Here is a 21,082-nt window from a genome sequence, read left to right as displayed (position 1 = left end):
ATAAAAAACTACAAAAGATTAAAAGGATCAAGTAAATGCAGGCTTTTAATTATAAAATTTAAAATAAAAAATTTAAAGGGTTTTAAGTTAATTCATATATCAAGTTCGACCTTTGGTTTTATTTTTTTATACTTTGAGTGTTTAATAAAAACAAAACTTTACTAAATTAGCTATATTGATTTACACAAAAAATAAGTTTACCTGGAATGAGACACAAGTAGCAATACAGAGACAAGCAGCCAAAACGAAGAATCTCATCTTATTTAAAAACTGCAAAAAAATGTTTTAAAAACAGCAGTCTGTAGTTTATGTTCAGGTTGTAGCAATTTCATGTAAAATTATTGATCTTAAAACACGTATAAATTATAGTAGTTCATATAGCTAATTGTTCAAAATAATCACAAAAGTTGAATAAATAAACTTATCATTTAGTGCTGAAACAAAATGTTTTGTCAAGTGTTATGTTTTTTTCATATATTTAAAATAAATTTGGGACTTTTCTTAATAACGGTTTAGACATCAACAGAATTAATATACACGTGGCATTTCCTTCAATTATTCGTATTGTATAACATTGTATTAATTAATATAAACAAAAAGCAACAACACTATTTAATTTCATTGGAAATTTCTTAATTTTAATCTTAAATTTTTTTTAAAAGTTAAGTTTTTATATTCATTTAAGAAAACGCATTATAACATATTTTCAATAAGGTATGTGTAGAAACAAAATGCTTTTAAAAATTTACAGTAGTTTAATAAATGTTTTTTTTCCCAACATTTAAAAAGTTTGAGTCTTTATAAAACTATATTAATTGATTAAAACAACAAATTTTATTTTTTAAAGGTTTTTCTTAATATTTAAAGCTATATAATAAAGGATAATATTTTATTTTGATATTTTTCGGTAAGTAACAAACAATACTTAAAACTTTCGTTGTAGTTCAAATTAATTCTAAGATTCTAGCTTTAGTAAATCAACTCAAATAAACCAAAAAAGTAAAACAACTAAAAATATAAATATACCTAAGTCATCGTTAAGAACAAAATTAAGCATTTGTTTAACAATTTATCTTGAAAGTTCGCTAAGCTTAAAAAAATCAATAACTTTGATTTCATTTTTAAACTAATACTCTTTTAAATTAAAGTTCGACAATTTCTTTGGGTCAATAATTTTTAATTAGTCGTTGTTTAGCAGTTTAGTACTTTAAAAAAGGTAATTTTAATGCCAAAAGTTATTGTTTATTTAACACTAGCAGTCATACATTTAAGTTAGTATCAATTGGATAGTTTTTCCCTTGTAACACATTTATTTAGCCATAAAATTATTGTTTAATTAAACAAATAGTTCTACGTTAAATACATTCGTGGCCAGTTGTATTTTTTAAGCAAAGATAAGGAGATAAAAATCAAGCTTTCTTGATAAAGCAAATCTTAAATTTTAAAACTTTCTAATATAGTTCAAAAAGGCTGAGCAAATAAAAATATATGTGAAATTTTGTTCTTTTTTGTTTTAAACTTCTCTAAAAGTATCAGAAATTATAAACTTAAGAAAAAAATAAAATTATTATGTATATATTTTTTACTAACGAAAATAAAAGTTTTATTTAACTGTTTACTTCTATGATAGTTGAAATGTTTTTTATAAGTGTTCTTTTAATTTACATGTACTCGTTACTTTTTAATTCACATATCAAAGTTACAAGTCGAGTTTATTTTACTTTAAAATTTATGCTAAAACATTTTTTCTTACCAGTTTAAACCTGAAATGAAACTTTCAAATTTATTAAAGAAAATAATTTAAATTAGTTTAAAGAAAACTGTTAATAAGTGAATCGCGGTAAAAAGACGGAACGTTCAGTTAAAATTGCATTTCAAAGTGATCGCAATCTAACTTTCATTATTGTTTTCATTTAAAAATAGTTTTGTGATAATTAATACTAATAATATAATAATTAGGTTTTATTATAAAATATATAAAAAAACCGCACTAGCTGTAAAACCATTTTTAAAGACTTCGTTGTTAATTTATCTGACAAAATATGTATCCTTTTTAAACTATCGGTGTTTATAATTCAGATTTATACTATTTTATTATACTGTTTATGAAAGTTAAATTGTTATTAATAGATAATTTTTTAGTCATCATTTTATAAAGATTGCGTACTAGAATAGTAAAAGCTAGGCTAAACGTATTGAAATTTTATCATACCTGATTTTTATTTTTATTTATTTAACGTTCATTACAAGTGGTGTTTTTTTTATTTAGGAGCGGGTAACTTTTGCCTTTTGCCCAAAGAGACTTTTGCACAAGGGACTCTTTTGCACGAAGCGTCACTATTTAACGAGGTTAGGGTCAGACTTTGAGATAGGAACATGGTTTACGTTAGGGTCAGTGTGAAGATTAGCGTGAGGGTTAGAGCCAACATGAATACGTGCAAGTTGATGCATAGTGCATAAATGACTGCTTATGCTCATAGTGACGACTCTTACAAAAGTGAGGCCATGCAAAAATGACCACTCGTGCAAAAACGACGCCGTACAAAAGTCACATCCAGTTTCTTATTCATTTGTAAAGTATTCGTACATTAATGTTGTGAAAAAATAATTGTGTTCGAAATTAAAAAAAAAATTGTATACAACGTTAAACAAAAAAAATTGAAACGTTTGTATTTTCACATATTAATTTATCAAACGTTGTTACTTGAATTAGTACTTGTTAGTTTTACAAGTACATTTGAAAGTAACAAATACATGTAAATCTAAAGATAACTAAAAATAAATATTAAAAAGCATTTAAATTTAGTTATATTTGTCTATTTTTTCAATCAGTTTTGAATATGGGTATGGTATAAGTAGTTTTATATTTTACTATCTAAAACTAAGATTTTTACCTGAAACTATTAATAAAGATATATAGCTGTTAACATTTTTCACTTTCAAGTAATTACCCTCATTTACCCTCAAATGAACTCGTAATTAATGTTTAAATAAAACTTAAAATCAAATAAAAGAAATTCGACACTTTAACCAATCTTTTGTATAGAATTATAAACTCATTGAACTCAAATAATAAACAATCAGTTTTAACTAAAACTTTCTAAATTAGTTACATAAAATAAAAATGCGTGACATTTACTATAGAAAGTACAATTAATAAAAACTTAAAAGATACTAAAATTATTCAAACAAATAGTTTTTTTAATCTTATAAATTTTCACGGCGTTTTATTCTTTACGTTGTGTTTGTTGTACTAATGGTATGAAAATTGAATTATGTTATAACTCAAAAATTGAAACGTTAGTGGTTCAAAATAGATTAAAAACTTTAAAACTAAATTCAAATGAACTTTTCCGTTTAGACATTTTTATTGTCGAACACTTTATAAGACTGGAATTTCCTTATATTATTATTAATAATAAAAATAGTGTATAAGCATTAATGAAATTTATTTATAAAACTTTGTCAATTTAAAAAGGCAAAAACTGAGACTTATCCAAAACAGGATCAAAAGATTTTAAATATTAAAAAAGTTATTTTTGAAAAGTTTAGTAGAGTTCTCAAAAACAGTGAAAAAAACTATCTTTTATTCATCAATAGTGGTTTTTTTTGTTGAACAAAAACATCAATGTAATTAAAGTTTCTAAGATAAAATTACGTTTTATGTAAAAAAATTATGCTTAAACATATAGTTATTTTTTTTTAATGATTTTTTAGATGAAATTTGATTTGATACTTTTAACAAAAAAAAAACACTTATAATCAAAGTGTGTTAGGTGAACATAAGCTGTAATTTTTTGTTACCATAAAACTAAACAATCTTAAAACCAATAATAAAAATATTTTCAAGCAGAAAAATAAAACTCAACTGAAATTATAAAAAAACTAAATCAATAACTATTGGTCTGTCAAAAAATTTTAGAACCACAAAAAATAAAAAAAGTTTTACTACTTATAATTGTTCATAACATTTGTAAAAATATTGCGAAAAAAGTAAAGAAACAGTAAAATGTATAAAATAATTATCTTGAGATAAGATAAACTAAAAAATGGTTTAAAAGAAAGTTATCAGCTGAATTAAACTATAAGTACGTGACCAACTTTTTATTATGGCTGTATTCAATTTTATTATTGTCTTTAATTGATAACTTCATGTTATATTACAGTATATAACTTTAAAATATATACAATAAACTTAAACGTTTTTACTCAGCAAAATTTAACCTTTTTAAATTTTAAGCATAAATACAGACTAATAGTTAATTTTGAACAATCCAAACAAACACTTTGCAGAACTAAACTCTACTTCATTATTTTTAGAATTTCATAAAGTAGTTGTGATTTAAAACTTATGTTTAAAAGTAACGGGTACTTGTAAAAAAACACCGGTGTTTCAAAAATTGTTCGAATGCAGTTGTACAAGTTTAATGCTTTAATTGTTGACGTTCTTAAAATAGTAAGTTTAGTATTAGTATTTTTCCAGATTTTTAAAACTTTTATCAACTTAAGTCTAAAATTTCCTTAAGTTTTTTTCAAGTACGTAAATAAATTCAAACAGTTTAAGAATAATTAAACGTGTAACTTTAGTTTGAAACGCGTTAAAATCTTCACAAAAAGAAAAGGAAAATTATCTCATTTTTGATGACAAATATAAATGTCAAAACAATATGATTTTATTTATTTTAGCTATAACAGTTCAATGTTCTGCAATTTAAAATTAAAACACATGAAAAACAGTGCAAAAAAGTATTCCTAAATTCCTAAAGGTTTAAATTTTTAAAGTTATAGTACGTATAATAAAAATCGTTATCTAAAGTCTTTTATAATACTTTATAAAATCTTTTTATAAAACACATATATTTTACAACGAGAAGCTTAGCTACATTTTTATAAGATCAACTAACACTGTTAACCATCTAAAATATTAGGGTTTAAAATCTAATTTATGATAATAGTACATTTTAACGATATCAATTTTATGTAAACACGTTTTATATTAAAACTGTTGAAAAAGCACCAATTTTTTAAACATCGATTTCTATTAACATCACTCTAGTCATATAATTTTCCTTAGGTTAAGACCCGGGTTTTGTTTTTATTGAAAACTTTCTGTAAAACGTATCTAAAAATAAAGTTATATTTATTAAAGTGATCTACTTTTTATACCAATGGAGTTTAAATCGAAGTTTTGCCCAGTTACTTTGCAGTTAAAGAACCATTTAAATTAAAATTAGTTTGAAAGTCTTAATTTAAAGATACGTGTTAAGTATAAAAGTAGGTTACATCTTTTTACTTTACTTATGTCCATTTTTCGCAATTGTAAGAAGTAAAATTAAAGTCAACTTCAAGAAAATTTAATAACTTAATATAAAAATTTTTTATCTATAAAAAAACTATTTATACTTTTTTAACCTATTTAATTTCACAGCTGAAAAAACAAACATTTTTAAACTAAAAATTGTGCTTAGTGCGTTTTTTATCTTACTTTAATTACTCTAACCACAACATACCAGATAAAACTTATAAAAGTGAAAACAAGCTATAAGAAATACCCATTTAGTATTTGTAAGTCACCAAACTAAAAGCCATTAATTTAAGTATTAATTTAACATATTCAAGCAGCTAAACGTTCAGCGATACAAATTTTACATAAATGTTTACAATAAAGTTAATAAACACATACTAAAAGTATTTGTTTAAGAAAATTGTATTTAGCTCCCACGATAAAATAAATAACAATATCACGTTAAACACAACGGACTTTAGCATTAAAATAAAACATTTTAAGTTGACTTAAAAAAGATTTTTTTTTAAATTTTTTTGAACATATTTATGTAGAAAAGCTTTATTCTACCGAAAACATAGATATTTATTAAAACAGCAATAGTTGTTAACATAGTAGTTGTTATTAAGTATTCAGTCCTATAACATATCTTTTAAGCAATGCTAACAAAATAGTAATAACATTTTGAATTCAAGCTATGTTTTTTTACATAGTTTATAACTTGGAAAATTAAAAGTAGTTTAAAAAAGAAGCTTTTTAGCCTAATACTTTGTAAAACTTTTATGTATCAAAGAAAATTATGACAAATAAAAATGTCTTTTGAGTTTATAGATTTCACAAACACTTATCGTCAAACTTCTACTGAAATTATTTTCTGGTTTTTAAATAGGTTCTTTCTTTCATCATTCAAGCTTAGACTGTTATAAGGTTTTCTAAATAGTTGAATAAACTTGTACCCTTGTACCTATTTTTAATATGTTCAAGGCAGATCTTTTCACGATATTTTTTTAAGTGGATTAAGTTATTCAGAGCAATTAGATAGTAAAAGCAGAATGGCTGTTCTGATATTATTACCAATAAGTAGGTGATGATTCTTATAGCTACCTTACATAATATATTCTTGGGTTTGAAATAAAAAACAAAAACAGCGTCTTAACCACAATTTACGAGAGGTATGAGACTTACACTAGACTTTAGATAGATAAATATTTTTACAAGTAAGAATGGTGGAATTCCTCATCTAAGGCTTTTAATGTGTTTTATTTCTTTTTTTTTAGACTTTAGGCTATTTTTAATTGCAGATGTTTTTTAAAAACTTATAAAAATGTTAGTTAAATGTTTTCTGTTTATAGTTGCTTAACCCAATTTTTTAATTAGTTTTGACAGTAAATTATTTGCATATTTGTTGGTTGTGTGAAAAAAATTAAAAAACGGTCTATGTTTATAACATTACTGTTATTATTATTGGTTATTATTACTATTAATATCATTATTATTACTATCATTAGTAGAATTAAAAGTTACAATAAAGAAAACTTACAATTAAAATCTTGATTTATTAATAATTTTTTAGTCTTCGCTCTTTTATTTTTTAGTTTATGTTACCACTAACCCTCGGTCGGCAACTTTAAAAAAAAAATTTTTGTCAACTAGTTTTACATTTTTTTTAGTTATTAATTGTTTTTTATTATAACTTTACTACCACTGTTACCCCTAACCCTTACCATCGGTCAGTGGCTTTTTTTTTCCTTTTTTTAATTAGTTTACTATCATTTATCTATCTTGAATAAGTTTTAAATAACAACTTTTACTAGTTTTTTTTTTTACTTTTACTGTTATCCCTAACCCTTACCCTCGGTCGTGAACTAGTTTTATTGACCGTGCAAAAATATCTTCGTGCAAAACTGTTTTCATGCAATATTGTAACTTCGTGCAAATTTATCTTTGTGCGGTTTTTGTACACTCATTCAATTTGTCCCCTCGTGCAAAGATATACTCGTTTGAATTTGGACCGTTCCCAGATTAACACTCTATTAACAATATGTACTGCTTATTTAATGATTAGTTTTTAAAGTTTAAAAATATACACTTTCTTAACTTTTTTATTCCTTATGTATTTTATAAAACAAAAATATTATTTATTATTGTTAGTTAAGAATTGTTATACTATTAGTTTACTGTTTCTTTATTGTTAATAATTTATTACTTTTTAAAAAAAAACTGTTCATTTTATAACCATTATAATAAGATAGGTTTAGCTTAAAGGTTTGTTTACAAAATATTAGTATTTGTTTTTTTAATCAAATACAGTTTTTATACTACCATGGTGCACAGACATCACTGAGCACATTTTAGATCTTTATTCTTATAATTAATAATTAAAACTGGTTCACACTATGCTTTTTGCGGACCTGCTATGTATATTTGGTATTCTAAAAATTCGTCTAACTTTAGAATATCTAAGATACGTAGTTAAAGTAAACAACTTTATCGAAGAAACTAAATGCTTAAAGGATAAAGTTCAAGCTTCTACTTTGTTTTTTCCTGCTTTATATTATGTATTATATTTTTCCAATTATTCCAGTGACTCTTCTCTTGCTACGCCCTTGGTATCTTGTAATACCAGGGGCGTAAAAATAATCAATAACTTGATCTGTCATGCGACCATTAAAAACAACACTATTAAAAGAGTACGGCAAAAATTAGTAATATTATAATAAATCATATTAAACGTAAAAAGTTTATTTTTGTTCCAACTCTGACAAATAAGTAGTCTCAGCTAGAAATCATTAAGCTTGCCTGTTTTTCATCTTAAAAATAAGACAACCTAAAGTTGTTCTTAGTTTAAAAAAACGTTCAAGCTAGCTTTAAAGTGTAGCAACACTCTTTTGATATTTAAAGCTAGTTTATAAAAAAAAACCCAAAGTTATCAATTGTAGTTTTCGTAAATATAGAAGTTATAAAAACTACGATAACTTTAAAACTATTTAGTTCATGAATTATTATAGTTTGATACTTTTAGTTTACTTGGATAAAAAGTAACAAGTAACTTAAATTTCTATAGTGTTATTACTAGTGTGCTGTGCACTTCTATACTACTTGTGAAATAGACTATTTAATTTTTTCAGTAGATTTGTTATTAATAAAATATAGAAATGAAAATAAATGGATTACTCACTGAACTTACATTAACACAGGGGTCGGCAATCTATAGTGACTCGCGGGCTGCACTGTTTAGAAAAGAGTTTTTGAGGGCCGAACTTATTTAAATTAGGTAGCTGCAAAATTGAACGAGGGCACAAAATTGCACAAAGATACTTTGGCACTAAGACACTCTTGCACGAGCAGACAATTTTGTACGGAGATATTTTTGCACGAGTTGAATTTTTTTTCTTAAAGATTTTTTTTTGTCGATCACTTTTACCCCTTACCCTTACCTTCGGTCGGTAACTTTTTTTTTTTATTAACTAAATTTTAATTCTTTTATTATTTTGTTTTTTATTTAATTTTACTACTATTGTTATCCTTTACCCTTACCCTCGGTCGGTAGATTTTTTTTTGATTAATCAATTTTTATTTAATCACTTTTTTGATATAATAGTTTCATTTATAACTTTTTTTTTTATTTTTCCTATCACTGTTACCCCTTACCCTTACCCTAGGTCAGTAACTTTTTTTTATATTTTTTTTTTATCAATTTATCATTTAGGTTTTTTTTCATTTTTTTATGTAAAGTCTACTTGTTTTTTTACTCTTTTGCAAAATTGTCTTCGTGCAATTTTGACCCGTTTCCTTTTAACATAGGTTTAATAATAACTTTAAAGCTATTTATTTAACCAAAAAAAAAGCAATAATAAAGCACTAGTAAAAAGTATTTGTTAAACTAAGAGCCTTATTCTAAATTTTAATTACAAAACCTAATCTAATCTAATGTTTTAAAAAGGTATGTTTTAGCTAAAAAGTACCTCGCAGGCCGCAGTTTGCCGACTCCCGTATCAACATATATACACAAAAAAAAAAAACAAGTTTGAAATCATTATAATACAAAATATTAAGTAAAAAAGATTTTTATTAAATTTTACTCAGTTTACCATTCTAAGCTGTGACACTTTGTTTACTTGGGTTTACTATGGAGTTATTAAAATAAATTTTAATATAATACATTTTCATTAAAATAATAAATCTGATCGAAAGTGCTAATTAGTTTAGCTAATTAATGAACAATTTAACTTATTTCTTTAATTGTTTTTTTCAAAGTTAGTTTCTACAAAACTACTAAATGATAGGTGTTTAGTCATACTATACTATTTACCAATTTAACTATCACGGTAACCAGATTACAACGTTTTTATAATTTTAAGCTAAATTATTAAAGTTATCGTGTACTTTTGTATGAGCTAGAATCATAGTAAATTTATTATTTTATTAGTTGAATAACAGTATTTTATTGTTTTGTCATTTTACTACAGCCATTCAAAAAAAAAAAAAAAAATCGACTTTTTACTTGTCTCTTTTTACCTCAACGTCACTAAATGTTATTTAAACTAGTTAATTACTTAACTACGGTAGTTATTAATAAAAATCTCTACAAAATACATTATAAGAGGTTATTTATTGTAAATATTTACGAATGTTTCACAACTTGTAAAATAATTCAAATCAACGTCTAAAACACCGCGAACACATTTTAAAACCTTCTACCGCCAATCATCCTGGCACGTTGTGGTTTTGCACGTTTCTGAGGTTTTGAAAGTTTCTGAGGTTTCTGAGGTTTTGTTTCAGGAAACATCTTGTTAGGCACTCTTGTCCATAACAGTTTCGGAAAATTGCAAATTGATCCAAGACACTTGAAAAGACATCCAAAAACACTTGTGTTTTTCACCTTTTCTTTTGGATTTTTGACTTTTTTCTCTTTGTTTTTTTTATTCTTTATGAATGTTACTTTAGGATGTTTACTACCCCAAAATCCCTTTTTCTTCGCCATTTTTTAACTTAAAATATTTTGGTACTGAAAATGTTTTACAATTATATAAATTGTAAAACTTATTATATCAATAATTTGAAATTCTAAGAACTATGATTCACTAAATTATGTGAAACATGATGCTGAAATCTTTAATTACTATATTTACGACTAATTCGATTGTTGTTGTAATGTTTAATATTGGAAAACAAAAACTTTATTTAACTACACATTAGAATAAATCTTTTTAACATCTGACAATAAAACAAAGTTCTTTTACACTTAAATAGATGCTTATAAATACACAATTAACCAAACTAAACGTTTCTATAATCAAGTGTTATAAATCAAACTAATTTCAAGCAAAATGGATTATTGAAAACGATAGAGCTTTCGACAAAACAACTGTCGTGCAATTAATTTTTAAACATTAAAACAAAATATGTCAATGAAGTTTTACATAATGTTTTAATAAAATTGTTCATATGGTAGCTACAAGATTGTCAAGTCAAATTAATTTATTTCATGAAACTTTGATAATGTCGACAATATAATAAAAAGTAAAACTAAAAAATAATTCTTACCCAAAACAAACATTATAAATGCAAATAAATAAATATTTAATCAATTTTCTTCTTACTAATCTACTATAAGTAACTTAGTACTATTGAAATTAATACTTCTCGAAATTCATCGGAGAAAGCTTGTAGTCAATCCAAAACTCAGTAACTAAATAGTTGCTACTTTTATTTTTTAAACGTTAAAAAAGAAAAGTTTAAATATAAAGTCAGATTATCAAGTATTTTCAGTGTTAAATATTACTTAAACTTATTTGTGTGAATTTTTTTGTAAATTTTAATTCTTGTTTTTATGCTATCATAATAAACTGTTAAAAAATAAGATCCAAACAAAAAACTTGATCGGGTAGATCACTAATGGTGACGTCATAATGTTTGTTAACGGCAGACATGTTAGAAGTGATAATACTCGCAGTTGTTACCCGTTTCAGTGGAAAAAAGCCCCGACTTAATAGAAAACAATTTAATAAGTTTGTTTAGACTTGTAAAATAATTATATAGCTTTTGATTCAGTAGTTTTTATAGTCAACCAAATTAGAGTCTTGTTTATTTTTACAAAGTTTTCCTTATTTTACTAACAATGTTTTGTTGTGATCAAATTTACTTTGGGGCGCTACCTTAAATTAAGGCAGATTGGCTTATTTTGTTAGAACGTTTTTAGCGTTTAACTTTTAATGGTTCTCCTAATTTTACCTGACTCATTTGGTTAGTTTAGTTTTTGATACAGTAAGTGATAAAATTAAAATTTCTAAAATATTCTTAAAGAAATGTTTTAATTAAGCTAATTTACTAGTAAAACAAAGTTCTGCGAAAAGAAATAAAACAAACAAACAGAAACTAAATCTAAAATTTATAAAAGTTCATACAAAATGTTCTTATAAGAGCCTTATCTGATACAGAATAATAAATGTGATGTTCTCTGCTAACATAATTATAGCTAACTGAGCAAAAAGTAAAAATTATTTAGTTTTTTTTATAGTTATTTACTAAACAATCATCTTACATTTCTTGCGGTAATTTAAAAACAACAAAATGTTTATATTTTGTTAACGTTAAATCACTATTTTTTTGTTTTAAGATTTCAATAAATTACACTAACTTAATCATTGTATATTTTTATACTAATCATTAAAGCATATTTATAAAAAAAAGAAAAATAGATGCAGTTTGAACTGTTAGCAACTAATGTTTCTTATACTTTAATTATAGACTGGTATTAGCCTAAAATTAGAATTTGTCTGTAGGCATATCTATACTTTTATAGAATAAGTATTTTGTATTTTTTTAGAAAAACTATTGTTTGTATAACTTTTATTTTTAAAATTTAATCCAAAACACTTAACTACTTCCTTATCATAGATTTTATATATTTTTAATTATGTAGATCATTATAGTAATTAAAATAGATTTAAAGAAAAAAATAATTGTTCTACTCACTAGATATTTCAGAACTAAAACCTTTAGGAGTAACAAACTTTTTAAAAATAAAGTTTAATATGTTAAGTAGACATAGTTACTTAAGCATTTGTTGTGCATGTAAAACTTTGAAGAATTGAAAATAAACTTTATTTGAGCAAAGTGGCAAATAATTTTTGGATCTTTTTCAATTTAATAGGATTTTTTTAGCTGGTTTATGCCTAACTAAATCTCGCTACCTGAGCTGAGTTTATAACTTGAATAATAGTATATAACTTTCTAAGCGGTGTCGTTGAATTAAACAAACTGTGTAGGTTTTATTTTTATTGTTGTTTGTGTGTAGTAACAAAGTAAATTTTTGAATAAACAGTTTTTAAAACAGAGCTTAGTTTTCATATTCTTAAACGTCATATAACATACAAGCTTTGTTCAAATTTCTACCTTTATGCCAACTGTATTATAAACAGTAAATTTGGCTGCCAACTAACTAAACCTGAAGTCAGCAAACTGCAGTCCGCAAACCAAATATGGCTTTCAAAGTAAAAGTTACTTGTTTAATATAGAAATATTAGACTCTGAGTTATATAATTATTCTTTACTATTGCTGTTATTGTTTATTTTATCACCTTTCTTGTATAAAATGTGTACTACGTACTACAATCATTTTAAAACTAGTTCAACCCACGGAAAACTTTTAATAAGAGTGCAGCAAATGACGTAATAAAGGCTGCCGAATCCTGAACTAAACTATTGTTAGCTTTAAAAGCATTAAACAAAAAATTGGTTTATACATTTTTAAGTTCTACAACCGAAAAACATTCAGCAATAAATTCTATCTAATAATTGCGAACTTTTTCATTTACTTAAAGTAGTATAAACTTAAACATCGTACTTTAATTATAACTGAATAACATTGTAAGTTGATGTAGTATTTATGTAAATTATGTTTTTAAAAATTTCGAATAAAGTTAAGGGAATCATTTTACAAAACACTAAAATACATTTTTAAGACTGGTTTTTAACTGCACAAACTTTAAAGTGCTCAGACACAAAACATTATTTACTATTCGCTTTTTAACTCAAACTGTGCAAAGAAAATGAAAATAGAAACTAGTCAGTAATAAAACTTACCATGTTTTCAAATAGTTAAATCTACTTGATCAAAATAAGTTGACTTAAAGATTAAAAAAATACACATTATTAAAATGAAGCAACGCATAAAATTTCTTTTTAAGTTTAGTTTATTTAAGTAACTATCAGTTTGAAGATTCCTTTTTTTTTTTTTTGATAAATTATCCAAACACCAAAGAAAATTTAAAAAAAAACAATAAAATGACAGAATTGTTATGGTGTACGCTATACAATACCTAACCAAGTGTAAGTTTGTTTTTAAAGCAAAATCGTTGCAATTGAAACTTAACTAAATCTAAACTAACTTGAACTAATTATTGCAGCGATCATTTGTAAACTAAAATGTATTTAAGTGTTATTACTTTTTGCAGAGCTTTAGAATTTTAGAAATATACTATATATAAACAGTACGCTTAATATGTGTATTAAATTACTATCAACACTAATTTTAAAATATGTTCAATTGTTAGTTTAATTAACTTAAATTATCTTAATACAACTTATAGTGGTTTGCTTAAATTACATTCTTTTTTTTTTTGTTATTATTATTATAAAAAAACTGTTTTCTAAATACTACTTATCAAATTTCTATTTTTTAATTAGCTCTATAGGCTTTAGGTAGAATTCTTTATCTATTATCCCTTAAAATATAAAAAACTTTATTTATTATTATGATAAAGTTTCAAATTATGTAAATAGTTTATAATCTCATTGTTGAGTTAAAAAAAAAAGTAAAGTTAAGGAACTATTCTAAAGTGTTCTAACATTTGAAAATATGTATTATAATCACATACTCATAATTTTCTACTTATATAAATATAATAACTTATGTATTGATGTTGAACAGTATTGTAAAATATTTTTAATTTCATGGCTCTCTTCAAATTGAATATTGAACTGGGATGGTTTGATCTTGCTTCAGTCTTTGCACTCTTTATTTTCATATTCTTCGAAAATGCAAGCAGTCTCCTGGACACTATCAAGCAACATATAAATGAATAAGAAAGCAACGACAAAACAGACAAGTCCGTGCCCAGTACCAAGCCACAAACTAGTCAGGAAGAAAACGTCGACAAAATAAGCAAGTCCGTGTCCGGTACCAAGCCACAAACCAGTCAAGACGAAAACGTCGACAAAGTAAGCAAGTCCGTGTCCGGTACCAAGCCACAAACCAATCAAGACGAAAACGTCGACAAAACAAGCAAGTCCGTGTCCGGTACCAAGCCACAAACCAGTCAAGACGAAAACGTCGACAAAATAAGCAAGTCCGTGTCCGGTACCAAGCCACAAACCAATCAAGACGAAAACGTCGACAAAATAAGCAAGTCCGTGTCCGGTACCAAGCCACAAACCAATCAAGACGAAAACGTCGACAAAACAAGCAAGTCCGTGTCCGGTACCAAGCCACAAAGCAATCAAGACGAAAACGTCGACAAAATAAGCAAGTCCGTGTCCGGTACCAAGCCACAAAGCAATCAAGACGAAAACGTCGACAAAACAAGCGAGCCCGTGTCCGGTACCAAGCCACAAACCAGTCAAGACGAAGAAACAGGCAGTCTCCTGGACAAAATAAACCCAAAATTCAGTGAACAAGATTGTGATGCTCTATCACGTCGCTTTGAAAGCATAGGCAGGTGCTTTTCCGATGCCTACGGTGAATTGTATGGCAAACACTTTACTAATGATGACCTACTTTTAAAGTTAAAAGATCTATGTGAAAAAGTTCTGTCCAATTTCATTCAAGATAATGACGCCGAAAGGTATTCTAATTTGTTCGTAGATGACTTGCGTAATAGCCAACTGTTTCAGATAATTTCAGAATGGGACGCAGCGTATTATTACCAAAAAAACAAAGTTATAGAATGTCTCCAATATTTGGGCAAAGCATGCGGGAAGATTAACAAGGTGTTTTCGTGTCTAGCCAAGGCAAACTCGTCTTCAATTGAGGGGATTTTGATGTATTTGGATGAAGCTGTCGATTCGCTGACAATTTCACAAGAGACTTCGTTCTTCGAAGCTTACCAGTTCAGTTTGTATGAACTCATTGAAAGTTTGAAAGCTTTGCAAGCAGTTGTTAAAAGAAAAGACAAAGAAGTTTAGATTTTTTCTTAGTGTTAATGAATTATGCTTGACTACTTGTTGTGTTATTTTATAAATGTTCGTGTAAAACGTTTTGCTTAATTGATATACATTTTTCTGTGATAACGTCCCTTTTGCTATGTAGTGTGATGTTAATAAATGACATTAATTTACTCCTTGTACATTATTTTATTTAATATTAATGAATATAAATAAAGGATATACCAAGAAAAGTTGTAAAACAGGCAATAATTTGATCCATCTAGCATTTCTTATACCTCAATTATTTCTATTTAGACCAAAATATGAATTAAAAGGTAATTATTTTACTAACCAGAATTTACTCCTTAAAAATGAAACGTTTTCGGAACTTATGAATTATTTGAGCTTTTCAACTGATAGCTGTATAGTTTTTAAAGTACTTATTAAGTATTAAAACCGTTTTTATCAAAAAATTATTATTTGACCAACAAACTAATTTCTTTAGCTTCTTAATGTATAAAAAACTCCAGTTATTTATGCGCTTAATTTTTAGTTTAAAGTTAAGCTTTATTAAAGTTTGAAGTGACTGTTTTTTTTTTTGCAAATTTTAACAAAAAAACTAACAAATTTTAAGAGGTGTTGTTCAATTAAATACACTATTTAAACTTTTTATTCTTTTAAATAAGCAAATTTTCGCTGCAATACTTTTACATGCCGGTAAAGAGGTTTAAAACTATAAAATTTAACCTCGGACCTTAGTTTATGTGTTGTAAATAATCAAATTCTCTTAAATACTTATAGAGTCTATTTGTAAAACATTTAGTAGTACTTGTTAGTTATGGATAAATAAATTTTATCAAAATTTAAATTGAAATAATATAACTACAAAAAAACAAGGAGAAGTTTATCGTAAATGAACTATTTATGAACACAAATCAACTATATAGGTCAAAAAGGCTAATTAAATAACCGTTATAAACAAAATATTTTTTTACAGTGTGCTTTATATCAGTGCTTCTGAAATGGGGTTCCGCGGAATCCTAGGGTTCCGCGACGCCTCTCAGGGGTTCCGCGAAGCCTTTCGAAATTTAAAAAAGAAATTTGAGGAAAAAAAAATATAAATCATAAAACTTCAAAAAAAATGGAACACATAAAATGGAAAACACATATAATTAAAGCATTCATTGATCTGCTTAGTCTTAGTAAAGCGTGCAGTAAAATTTCTTTTACCATTCACCACCACTTATCTTTGCGAGTCCGGCTTTTCGCATGTAACAAACATTAAAACGAAGCAAATAAACTGTATGCTGACTCCAACCTTATCTGCCTGTCTCCGTCTCAGTCTATCCAAAATCCAGCCGCGCATTGACATGCTTGTTGCTAAGAGACAAGTTCAAGTTTCGCACTAAATGTTTTTTATTTATTTTTCGTTAGGCATCTTACCCGTTTATTACAGTAGTCTGTGAATTCAATTAGCGTCATGTTCATTTCGTTATTGTTTGTAGCTCTCATTTTGTTTTTATTATGCAAGGAAAGATTTTTATGACGTAGCGATTAATCATGTTTGTTTTAGTTTATTTATTTTAGAATCATAAAATATCTATTGCCTCTGTCGCACTTTGAGTTTGACTCGACTTAATACTATTACAATTGGTATGATTTCTAACAATTATATAGTTTTGCTAAAAAGTTCGTTTTTCTCTGAAATTATTTTGTTTTTTGCAGGAAATATTATATTAAACATTTTATGTAAAATTAAATTAGGGGTTCCGCGGAAAAGTTGAACTTTGGAAAAGGGTTCCGCCATTAAAAAAAGGTTCAGAAGCACTGCTTTATATAATATACATTTGTAAAACAACCTATTTTTTTAATAGAAACTAAAAGTATAAAAACAGTAAATTTTATTTAAATCTTAATGATTAAATTATTCTGGCAAAAAATTAGTTTAGAGAATACAGCAGTAATGTGAATTTATACTAAAATATTTATTTTTATATACTTTTTCATAAGAAAAATATAATAGTTAATAGATGACTTGACACTGTTTAGTTAAGATTTTTTTTTGGTTTTTATTTAATAAAGTACAAAAGATTTCTTGTAGAATATTTCTTGTTTATATTTTCAATATTGGCTATTTTAAAGCAAAGTAGAATAATATACTAAAAATTTCGAAATAAATTGATTATAATATCTTATTCTTTATTTTGATGTAATTATAAAGCTGTCGGTATAAAAAAGAAACTGTTTGTAATGCTTAATTACAAATTATATAGTTTTATTCAGTTTGAATAATTGAAAGAGCTTTGATGCTTAAAGTAAATAAACAGTTGGAAATGAAAATATACTTAAGGTCATTTAGGCTGAAAAAAGCTCAAACAAAAGCTTAATTAACTTAAAAATGCTTTTTTTTATTCATATGTTTATACTTTTATCCCTAACCCACATGGCCATAACATTAAAAAATTTGAAAACTAGAATAAAAAATCAATAAAAAATCTTTTCTGCAGACTCATCAATTTTTTCAGCTTAGAATGACCTTAAAATTTAATAGCTGAAAGCTTAAAACTTTTAGTATTACTAAGAACTATCACTTAAAAGTTCGTTTACTGAATGAGTTTTTAAATCTGTGAATTACTTAAGAATACAGCTTAAAAGCTAAAAAAATATTATGTTGTTGCATGAATTTTTTTGATAACCATTTTATAAATGCTTAGTATGAAATTAAGGAAAAATTAAGTTTTAATATATAAAGCCTTAATTAGGTAAAACATACATTACATTACAAAGGACTATAGATTGCTAAATTTCTGCACACCCTTTGCAAACACACCAAATCATAAAAACTACAGTTTCTCTAGTTGACTTTTCATGATTTTTAGCTGATAACTTTTATATAAATTCGTTAATTTATGATTGTTTTTTTTTATACTAACATTTAAAGTTCTCAACTTGGATCTACTGGAGAAATTACAATTTTATTAAATAATGAGTTTATTCTTTTTTACTCAGTTGATAATGTTGTTAGAGTTAATATTCAATATTATTAAAGATTTTTTCATTAAAAATAACATATTAACATAAATTAAATAAGGAGACATTAAGATCTAGCTTGCTTAGTTTTACTAAAAATATTCTTAAACATAGCCTAAAACGAAATCAATGAAACTTAATTGAAAAAATTAGCTACATAATATTTTTACAAGATTTATGGTAGGTAAGTAAATATAGTTACAAACCAAAATTGAGATTTATCTTAAACAATACTGATTTACTGCCTGTACATGGTTTTTTTTCTAGCTATATAGAATTTCGTAAACCTAAAATATTTGCTTAAAAGATCAAACTTGACCTCTAAGCTAAGATTTACCGACTGTTGGGAATTACGTGCACAACTTGCTACAAGTTTAAAACTTCAAGTTTTATGAACCGCAAAACAGAGAAAATTTCTACTAAAAAGAATACTCACATGTTAAACAAATGTAGTAAAATATAGATAAAAAACTAACTATGTGAGTTAACTATTAATATTATACAAAAATGTTATAACTTATTAAATTTTTATTTAGGTTATCAAAAAACTTTTGTTACTTTAAAGAAAGCAAAAAATTAAGTTTTTTATAAATCATTATATAAAAGAAAACAAAAACTAACAGTTTTATATAGTTATATTGATTTTTACTTGCTCCTCCTTTTTGAATTTTATAATTTTAGTATGTCTTCGTCCCTGAAGTTCAAAATTAATTTCTTTACACCTCCATTATAGTTAAAAACAATAAATTCCCCTGTAGTAACTTTGGTATGATTAAAAACAAAACAAACACTTAATGTATATCTGATGTACAATAGTGAAACTTTAGTACAAATATGCCATGTGACTTAAATACCTTGACCATTTGTAACTTTGTTTGATGCTTATTACAACTGCTATAAAGCTTTATGAATATTTGTTAAGTATTTTATTATTTGTATTTGTTATTTTTTAAGGTAAAGAAACATAAGTTGTTACTCATTACTCCACAAAAAATAGGTAGTTACATTGGATGATGTTGCACAAACATCAAGCTGAAATTATATTATATTCAATGTATTTTTGACTACAATTTTAGACTGAAAATTTATATTTTCTAAATCTTTTATTAAATTATTGAATTACAACATTGAATTATTCTTATTTACCATAAACTAATAAAACTTGAGGGCATAGGAGGGTAAACACTTTTTTCACAATTTGATTTTTTTTTAGAGTTTTAACTAAGCTACAAAATGCTTTTTACAGATTTTAAAGTTTCAAAATTATTTTTGAGATAAAGAAGGTCAATGTTAGAGGCAATAATAAGTTCCTTATTGGAGGCACAAAACAAAATGGTATAAAAAGACTATTTTACTAAAAATCTGTTTGTTCTTATGTTTTTGGAGATAAATAACTCAAACTTTTAGGAAATGTTCCTTGCACTATTTAATAACTTTTTTTCTAATTTAAAAATATTTAATAATAAAAAAATATACAAACTAGACCTTTTTTTTTTGTTTCTTTTACATAAAACTTTTATTTCTAATTCTTTTTGAATTTGGTCTGACAAAATTTTCAAAATATTTCACAGAACATTTTCATAAAAGTTTGAGGTAGTTATCTCAAAAACCTAGGAGAAAATAGATTTTTAGTGATTATTAGTTATTTGCTGTTTTAGTTTGCACCTCTCATAAGGAACCTTTTGTTTCTCTGACTTTGACCAGTAATATTTCAAAATTATTTTGAGTTTTTAAAGTATCTAAAAAGCAACTTGTAGCTTAGTTAAAACTCTATAAAACAAGATAAAATGTGAAAGAAAGAACCCCCCTATGCCCTTAAATATATAATTGTTTTTGCACTACAATATAAAAGGATTATTTTATAAATACACAAATTTATATTGATTAAAATATTGTAAAATAAGATCAATAATTTATTTTAGTTGATAATAAATAAAATAATTTTTACTATATGTTTTTATAGCTTGTTTAAAACCAAGTAACATATTAGGCTAAAACATTGATTTTTAGCCTAAAGTTATGGCTAAAAAATACATCAAATGTAATATAATTTCAGGTTAATAATGGTGGGACATCATCTAAGATAATTACCAAAAATATCTTGTGAAGGTCAAGCTAAACACCATACTAAATTGTAATCTATATAAATTTAGTTATAATAAATAATTTACATTTAAGTATTGAAAAATAAATTATTGTTTGTTTAAAATGTGTTTAAATTTATGTTTTTTATGGGAATTTTGGAAAACAATTTTTTCACTTTGAATAAGATTTTTAATAAAAAAAACGAATAAGCTAATTGTTTAAAAAACCTGAAAGATAAAAAACAATCCTATGAGAAAGTTTTGAAGAATAAGTGACAACCCTGAGTAAAATTAAAAAAGTCATAAATTAAAAAATATAAAAGTTGAACAGTAACAAAATTAATTCATTTTGTTATCACATTAAACAAAATTTCTGCAAAGTTTAAGTTGTTTATACAAAGAAATCTCAAAATTTATTTTTTATGCTTAGAAAAATGGAACCTAAGAGAAATCAAGTTTAACAAATTTGAAACAAATAAATAAGTTTTTACTAAAACTATGTATAATAAAGTTTAGTAAATTTATTTACTTTATG

This window comes from Thalia democratica, chromosome 3 (genome assembly GCF_965202585.1).
Source record: "Thalia democratica chromosome 3, ktThaDemo2.hap1.1, whole genome shotgun sequence".
Taxonomy (NCBI): domain Eukaryota; kingdom Metazoa; phylum Chordata; class Thaliacea; order Salpida; family Salpidae; genus Thalia; species Thalia democratica.
The sequence above is the reverse complement of the archived record's forward strand: the minus strand, read 5'-3'. Positions refer to the sequence as shown.